Genomic DNA, 8,960 nt, shown 5'->3' with positions numbered 1-8,960 from the left:
CCTCGTAGAATGAGTTTGGGAGTGTTCCTGCCTCTGCTATATTTTGGAAGAGTTTGAGAAGGATGGGTGTTAGCTCTTCTCTAAATGTTTGATAGAATTCGCCTGTGAAGCCATCTGGTCCTGGGCTTTTGTTTGTTGGAAGATTTTTAATCACAGTTTCAATTTCAGTGCTTGTGATTGGTCTGTTCATGTTTTCTATTTCTTCCTGATTCAGTCTTGGCAGGTTGTGCATTTCTAAGAATTTGTCCATTTCTTCCAGGTTGTCCATTTTATTGGCATAGAGTTGCTTGTAGTAATCTCTCATGATCTTTTGTATTTCTGCAGTATCAGTTGGTACTTCTCCTTTTTCATTTGTAATTCTATTGATTTGAGTCTTTCCCCTTTTTTTCTTGATGAGTCTGGCTAATGGTTTATCAATTTTGTTTATCTTCTCAAAGAACCAGCTTTTAGTTTTATTGATCTTTGCTATCATTTCCTTCATTTCTTTTTCATTTATTTCTGATCCGATTTTTATGATTTCTTTCCTTCTGCTAACTTTGGGGTTTTTTTGTTCTTCTTTCTCTAATTGCTTTAGGTGCAAGGTTAGGTTGTTTATTCGAGATGTTTTCTGTTTTGTAAGGTAGGATTGTATTGCTATAAACTTCCCTCTTAGAACTGCTTTTGCTGCATCCCATCGAGTTTGGGTCATCGTGTCTCCTTTGTCATTTGTTTCTAGGTATTTTTTTATTTCCTCTTTGATTTCTTCAGTGATCACTTCGTTATTAAGTAGTGTATTGTTTAGCCTCCATGTGTTTGTATTTTTGACAGATCTTATCCTGTAATTGATATCTAGTCTCATAGCGTTGTGCTCAGAAAAGATACTTGGTACAATTTCAATTTTTTTAAATTTACCAAGGCTTGATTTGTGACCCAAGATATGATCTATCCTGGAGAATGTTCCATGAGCACTTGAGAAAAATGTGTATTCTGTTGTTTTTGGATGGAATGTCCTATAAATATCAATTAAGTCCATCTTGTTTAATGTATCATTTAAAGCTTGTGTCTCCTTATTTATTTTCATTTTGGATGATCTGTCCATTGGTGAAAGTGGGGTGTTAAAAGTCCCCTACTATGAATGTATTACTGTTGATTTCCCCTTTTATGGCTGTTAGTATTTGCCTTATGTATTGAGGTGCTCCTATGTTGGGTGCATAAATATTTACAGTTGTTATATCTTCTTCTTGGATCGATCCCTTGATCATTATGTAGTGTCCTTCTTTGTCTCTTGTAATAGTCTTTATTTTAACGTCTATTTTGTCTGATATGAGAATTGCTACTCCAGCTTTCTTTTGGTTTCCATTTGCATGAAATATCTTTTTCCATCCCCTTACTTTCAGTCTGTATGTGTCTCTAGGTCTGAAGTGGGTCTCTTTTAGACAGCAAATATATGGGTCTTGTTTTTGTATCCATTCAGCCAATCTGTGTCTTTTGGTGGGAGCATTTAGTCCATTTACGTTTAAGGTAATTATCCATATGTATGTTCCTATTCCCACTTTCTTAATTGCTTTGGTTTCGTTATTGTAGGTCTTTTCCTTCTCTTGTGTTTCGTGCCTATAGAAGTTCCTTTAGCAGTTGTTGTATAGTTGGTTTGGTGGTGCTGAACTCTCTCAGCTTTTGCTTGTCTGTAAAGGTTTTAATTTCTCCATCAAATCTGAATCAAATTCTTGCTGGGTAGAGTAATCTTGGTTGCAGGTTTTTCTCCTTCATCACTTTAAATATGTCCTGCCAGTCCCTTCTGGCTTGCAGAGTTTCTGCTGAAAGATCAGCTGTTAACCATATGGGGATTCCCTTGTGTGTTATTTGTTGTTTTTCCCTTGCTGCTTTTAATATGTTTTCTTTGTATTTAATTTTTGACAGTTTGATTAATATGTGTCTTGGCGTATTTCTCCTTGGATTTATCCTGTATGGGACTCTCTGTGCTTCCTGGACTTGATTAACTATTTCCTTTCCCATATTAGGGAAGTTTTCAAGTATAATCTCTTCAAATATTTTCTCAGTCCCTTTCTTTTTCTCTTCTTCTTCTGGAACCCCTATAATTCGAATGTTGGTGCGTTTGATGTTGTCCCAGAGGTCTCTGAGACTGTCCTCAGTTCTTTTCATTCTTTTCTCTTTATTCTGCTCTGCAGTAGTTATTTCCACTATTTTATCTTCCAGGTCACTTATCCGTTCTTCTGCTTCAGTTATTCTGCTATTGATCCCATCTAGAGTATTTTTAATTTCATTTATTGTGTTGTTCATCGTTGTTTGTTTCATCTTTAGTTCTTCTAGGTCCTTGTTAAATGTTTCTTGCATTTTGTCTATTCTATTTCCAAGATTTTGGATCATCTTTACTATCATTATTTTGAATTCTTTTTCAGGTAGACTGCCTATTTCCTCTTCATTTGTTAGGTCTGGTGGGTTTTTATCTTGCTCCTTCATCTGCTGTGTGTTTTTCTGTCTTTTCATTTTGCTTATCTTACTGTGTTTGGGGTCTCCTTTTTGCAGGCTGCAGGTTCGTAGTTCCCACTGTTTTTGATGTCTGTCTCCAGTGGCTAAGGTTGGTTCAGTGGGTTGTGTAGGCTTCCTGGTGGAGGGGACTAGTGCCTGTGTTGTGGTGGATGAGGCTGGATCTTGTCTTTCTGGCGGGCAGGTCCACGTTTGGTGGTGTGTTTTGGGGTGTCTGTGGCCTTAGTATGATTTTAGGCAGCCTCTCTGCTAATGGGTGGGGTTGTGTTCCTGTCTTGCTAGTTGTTTGGCATAGGGTGTCAAGCACTGTAGCTTGCTGGTCGTTGAGTGAAGCTGGGTGCTGGTGTTGAGATGGAGATCTCTGGGAGATTTTCGCCGTTTGATATTATGTGGAGCTGGGAGGTCTCTTGTGGATCAGTGTCCTGAAGTTGTCTCTCCCTCCTCAGAGGCACAGCACTGACTCCTGGCTGCTGCACCAAGAGCCTTTCATCTACACGGCTCCGAATAAAAGGGAGAAAAAGTAGAAAGAATTAGTAGAAGTAGAAAGAACGAAAGAAAGAAAGAAAGAAAGGAGGGAGGGAGGGAGGAAGGAAGGAAGGAAGGAGAAAAAGAAAGGAGATAAAGTAAAATAAAATAAAGTAAGATAAAATATAATAAAGTTATTAAAGTAAACAAATAATTATTAAAAGAAAACAAAAAAACAGACGGATAGAACCCTAGGACAAATGGTGGAAGGAAAGCTATACAGACAAAATCTCACACCGAAGCATACACATACACACTCACAAAAAGAGGAAAAGGGGAAAAAAATCATAAAATCTTGCTCTCAAAGTCCACCTCCTCAATTTGGGATGATTCGTTGTCTAGTCAGGTATTCCACAGATGCAGGTACATCAAGTTGATTGTGGAGCTTTAATCCGCTGCTTCTAACCTGCTGGGAGAGATTTCCCTTTCTCTTCTTTGTTCTCACAGCTCCCAGGGGCTCAGCTTTGGATTTGGCCCCGCCTCTGCATGTAGGTCGCTGAAGGGCGTCTGTTCTTCGCTCAGACAGGACGGGGTTAAAGGAGCCGCTGATCCGGGGGCTCTGGCTCACTCAGGCCGGGGGGAGGGAGGGGCACGGAGTGCGGGGCGAGGCTGCGTCGGCAGAGGCCGGCGTGACGTCGCACCAGCCTGAGGCGCGCCGTGCGTTTTCCCGGGGAAGTTGTTCCTGGATCCCGGGATCCTGGCAGTGGCGGGCTGCACAGGATCCCCGGAAGCGGGGTGTGGATAGTGACTTGTGCTCCCACATAGGCTTCTTGGTGGCCGCAGCAGCGGCCTTAGCGTTTCATGCCCATCTCTGGAGTCCGCGCTTTTAGCCGCGGCTCACGCCGGTCTCTGGAGCTCCTTTAAGCAGCGCTTTTAATCCCCTCTCCTTGCGCACCAGGAAACAAAGCGGTAAGAAAAAGTCTCTTGCCTCTTCGGCAGGTCCAGACTTTTCTCCGGAGTCCCTCCCGGCCAGCAGTTCAGGCTGTGTTCACGCTGCCAACCCCAGTCCTCTCCCTGCCCTCCGACCGAAGCCCAAGCCTCAGCTCGCAGCCCCGCCCTCCCCGGCGGTTAAGCAGACAAGCCTCTCGGGCTGGTGAGTGCTGGTCGGCACCGATCCTCTGTGCGGGAATCTCTCCGCTTTGCCCTCCGCACCCCTGTGGCTGAGCTCTCCTTCGCAGCTGCAAAGCTTTCCCCCTCCGCCACCTGCAGTCTCCTCCCGCGAAGGGGCTTCCTAGTGTGAGGAAACATTTCCTCCTTCACAGCTCCCTCCCACTGGTACAGGTCCCATCCCTATTCTTTTATCTCTTTGTTTTTTCTTTTGCCCTACCCAGGTACGTGGGGGGTTTCTTGCCTTTTGGGAGGTCTGAGGTCTTCTGCCAGCGTTCAGTAGGTGTTCTGTAGGAGTTTTTCCACGTGTAGATGTATTTCTGGTGTATCTGTGGGGAGGAAGGTGATCTCCGCGTCTTACTCTTCCGTCATCTTCCCGGAAGCCCTACTTATATTTTCTGAGGGTCTAAACATTCCAAGCACTTGAGGAAAAAAATCCCATTCTATCCTCTCAACCCATTCCATCGAGGGCAGTAGGTAGAAATATCTTTGTTGACAATTGGAAATGCTGACTTCAGAGTGGTCAAGTCACAGTGCTTTGGTAAGTGGCACAGGGGGTCTGGCACCCAGGTCTTCTACTCCACCAGTCATTGCCCAAGCAGGAGCCAGGCTGATAGACGCTTGAGTCAGAGGGGAGTCATCCAGAAGGCCAGCTGAACTACTGTATGAGATCCATCAAATCAAACTGCAGTTTGAATCCTACAAAAGAAGGGACCTCAGAGATGTGGCTTTATTGCTGGGGTCAGAGATCTGTACAATGTGCACAAAGCACCAGGAGAGCACAGACAGAGTCGCTGGAGACGTTTGACTCTGAGCTTGCCAACTTACGTGTCTCAAGAGAATCGCCATCGCACCCTTTAGAAACTTCACAGGGTCATCCTGCTTACTTGACCCTGCCTGGTATTCCCTCACCTTGCTGGAGGGATAGCTTAGCAAGCCGTACATGCAATTCCTGGGGAAGAACAAAATGTCCTGCGGACGAAATATATCCTCCTTACAAAGACGTCTGTGCTCTTGGTTAGGGTGAAGGCCTTGGGGGTGAGTGAACCCCAGAAGTCCCAGGAAGAGAACCACATGGCCATCAACAGAAAGGGAGGGCCTATCCAGACCCCAGTTGGAATTCCGTCGCCAAACTGAGAGAGGAAGGAGGTGCAGGGACTGGATGATTTCCTTAGTACCAGGTGGGACAGAAGTGGTTAGGATGGCATTTCACTGACCATTGCTTAGTTAGAATAGAAACACAGTTGAGCATTTTTCAAGCAAGAAATAAAAGAGCAGAAGAATTCTTAGGGAAGACCCACCACAAAGGGACCATTGTTCTTTCTGCTTGAGGGGAGAGGATGACATATTACAACTTCAACCCCCCCCAGAAGTAACACCTGAAGTCCCTAAGGACTGGCGTAACAGTGACTTTATTGGCCACTTGTACTTATTGGCTGAGCAACAGGGGAAGAAAAAGGAAAACTTTTCTGAATTATCCTGGGTGAGTAGCTAGGACTGCTCAAGACACACAGCCTCAGACTTCTAGAAAAAGACCCCACAGCTGACTTTAGTGCCGTAGTTCTCAAAGTCCACCATCAGCAGCAGCAGCTGGGAGCTTGATAGAAATGCAGATTCTCAGGTCCCGCCCCAGACATACTGAATCAGAAATTCGGGGGGTGGGGCCCAACAATCTGTTTTAACAGTCCCTCCAGGGGATTCTAATGTATGCTAAAGTGTGAGACGCTCAGCATAATAGAAAAGACTGACTCAGGGTCCAAAAGACATGGGATAGGGTCCACTTTGGACACTAACTCATGGTAAAACTTTGGGCGAGGTTCTTAAACTCTCTGAGTCATGACTTTATTCTACTCTGTGAGGATAAGAGTCGTAATAACAAGGTGTTGTAAAGGATAATAAATAGGAATAGTTAACACTTGGTCCCTGCCCACTCAGTGAACGGTAGCTTCTGTGGGGTCATTCAGAAGACCACAATTAGATCACTTCACACTAACCAAGGCTCAGGCAGCTGTTCCTGTTAAGCCAGCACCATATCTAAGCATCATTCCTTACTCTTAAAACGCTTTATTTCTCAGAGAATGGACCACCTGCTTCAGAATTACCTGGTGTGTCAGTGTAAAAACACAGACATCAGTGCTCATTTCAGTCCTGCTGAATCAGCATCTTGAGAAGTGTGGTCTGGGTATCTACAAGCTTTAAAATTGTTCCCAGAAGATGCTTCAACAGACTGAGGTGCAAGAATCATCAATTAAAATGAAGAGATAGGACTCAGCTTGGCTGTGGTTTAAGCATCGCAGTCACTCTCCTCCAGACTGAGGCTGAAGGAAGCAGACACATGGTCTCAACATTATGCAAGGAAGTAGAGCCAAGAAGTGAACTTGGTCCCTTGTTCACCACCCTTACTTGTGGTGGCCAATGAGCTACTGTCTGGATTTCTCTCAGCTGGCCAACCTGGAACTGAGTCATTTTTAGTGATTTCTGAGGGAAGATGCCCCTGGAGGTGGCAGAAGAGAACTGAGTTCTTGGGAGCCTGTGATTGCAAAAGATGCATTAAGTGGAAAATTCTGGAGTTTGGTTTTCCAGGAAGATGTGGTACCTCTTTAAGGAGGTTGTAATCTGTTAGCCTGGGCACGGCTCGAAAACTTGGTACTATCTCTTTATCTTCTCCTCCAACCAAGATTGCCAGTTAATTAGCTATTCTCCAGAAACCTCTGGTTTCAGAGGAAGGAATGGCCACCTGGGCATGTTCAGGATGTGCTCCTTGTGGGGAACGTAAGGAAGAGGGGCTGGGAGAGAGGGGCTTGGAATTCAAGTGACCCAGACAAGCCACCAGTTTGCAATTCTGTAAGTCCCCTTACTGATGAATGTATATGTCAAGCAAAACTCAAAGCATAATATCCCAAAATGACAATAATGGCTAACGTTTGTTAGGCCTCCCTATAAACTAGTAGCTTTACATTTATTATCTCATTGAAACCTCACTACAGTCATAAGCAGTGACTACCAACAGTGTGGTCCATTCGAGGATGACAGAACTGAGGCACAGAGAGCTTAAGTAACTTTTCCAGACCCACAGTTAGTCAAGTGCAGAGCTGAGTTTTGAACCCAGGCAGTATGACTCATTGCTATGTCAGAGCCCTAAACCCTTGCTACTCAAAGAGCAGCTCCTGGACCAGCATCCCCCAAGAGCTTAAGAGAAATACAGATTCTCAGACCACACCCCAGATCTACTTAAGCAGACTTTTAACAGAGATTTGTGGGTACAGTAAAGTTTGAGGACTGTTGTAAAGCAAATGGGTTTTCTGCAAGTGTACTCAAGTACCACCAACATCAAAAACACCTGTGGGTGCTGGTGAACTATGCAGATTGCAGGCCCACTAGAAATCTCTGAAGCTAAGGTCAAAGAGGCTACAGCTGCAACAGTTCCCCAGGTGATTGCTATATATGCTTAATTTTGAGAATCACTGCCTTTGGTTCTTCTGCCTCTGTCCCTGCCTTGCCAGTTAAGAGAACAAGAAGGTCAAATTGGAACAGGTGAATGCTCTCTGTGCAATGATGACAAAAAGAACCGGGAGAATAGCTCAGGCAGCCAAAGTAGGAAGAGCCAAGGAGAAACTTTATCTCCCCTGACTTTCATGTTTTCCAACCCAGACTGTGCCATGGACATTTTAAGTCCAATTTCTTTTTTGTTTTGTTTTTAAAGAATGCCTTTGTGAAAACCTATACCTTTTCTGTCTCTGACTCCAAGGCCAGTGCTGAGGTTATTTCTTTACACTGCACTGATTTACATAATATTTTCCTCCTCCACAAACCTATAAATGGAAAGTGGAGTCTCAACCTGTTTCAAAACACTCCAGAGGAAGGTACCAAGTTGAGGAAGGTACCAAGTTGAGGAAGGGACCATGTTGATCAGGCCTATATGGCACACCTGATAGATGGATTGATGACTGATATTTCTGTCCTTAAGGATGACTCAGCAGGATCAGTAAACAATGCTGGTCAAGTTCTTGTCTAAGTTCTATTGTTGACACCACGGAAACCCCAGAAGTGGGGGGGCGCAGCAAAGCATAAGGAAGTGACCTTGAGCCTTGAGTTGTCATTCTGAGCAAGTGGCACAAGCTACCACGGTGCCTCTAGGGAAGTTGCTTAATTTATTCAAGCCATGGTTTTCCCGTTTGTTCAGGTGCTTCCATTTCAGCCATCTCGTGCGACCAGGCAAGTCATGTAAACGGGCGGTCAGAAGCAAGTCAGCAGGAAGTGCGCTGCGGTGGATAGGCTTCTCCTGAGGGCTTGCCGGTGCGGGTCTCCCCAGGCACTGTACCAGCCAAACAGAACGCAGCTACAGCTGAATTTGACTCCAGATAGACTATCTCTCGGCGGCCTTACAGCACATAGTCACAACGTTTAGAGTTTGTTGACCATTGGGGATCAACATGTCCACTGCCTGCTGGGAACTAGCCAGAATCAGGAGGAGATGGAAGAGACCCGATAGAAGTTGATGATCTCAGCAGTCCTGTTACTTCAACTGAGGATGACTGGCAAATTGCTGAGCTTCCCAAGGACAAGCTGAGGACACCAGGCCAACGAGGAACCGAGATTTTTCCTGAAGGTAATGAGGCTGAAAAAAGATTCTAAGGAAGATGTATTATTATTCTGGTAAAACTTCCAAGAAATTTTTGATGCTAGGATATGGGGAAGGGTGGTCACTTGTTATTTTTTTGATGCGAGAAAAGAAGGGAAAGATTTTAAATAAATGTATCCCTAGTTTTATTTTCCAGCAAAAAAGGAAAAAAAGAATGTTCATATTTTATAATTTAATGTTCATATTTGTATAATTTCATATT

At 44.2% G+C, this 8,960-nt stretch overlaps 1 pseudogene across 1 annotated transcript in view; it reads left to right on the top strand.

Annotated features, from left to right (window-relative positions):
* The first annotated feature begins 4,621 nt into the window (after positions 1-4,621).
* Positions 4,622-8,960, top strand: part of LOC111183042 (uncharacterized) — a 29,880-nt pseudogene continuing 25,541 nt past the window's right edge. The window contains exons 1-4 of the transcript XR_016392560.1: positions 4,622-4,657; positions 6,740-6,960; positions 8,300-8,380; positions 8,482-8,725. The product of XR_016392560.1 is annotated as an uncharacterized LOC111183042 (transcript). The remainder of the gene's footprint in view (positions 4,658-6,739; positions 6,961-8,299; positions 8,381-8,481; positions 8,726-8,960) is intronic.

This window comes from Delphinapterus leucas, chromosome 3 (genome assembly GCF_059928025.1).
Source record: "Delphinapterus leucas isolate spDelLeu-1000000601 "Yukka" chromosome 3, BTC_Dleu_Yukka2, whole genome shotgun sequence".
Taxonomy (NCBI): Eukaryota; Metazoa; Chordata; class Mammalia; order Artiodactyla; family Monodontidae; genus Delphinapterus; species Delphinapterus leucas.
The sequence above is the reverse complement of the archived record's forward strand: the minus strand, read 5'-3'. Positions and strand labels throughout refer to the sequence as shown.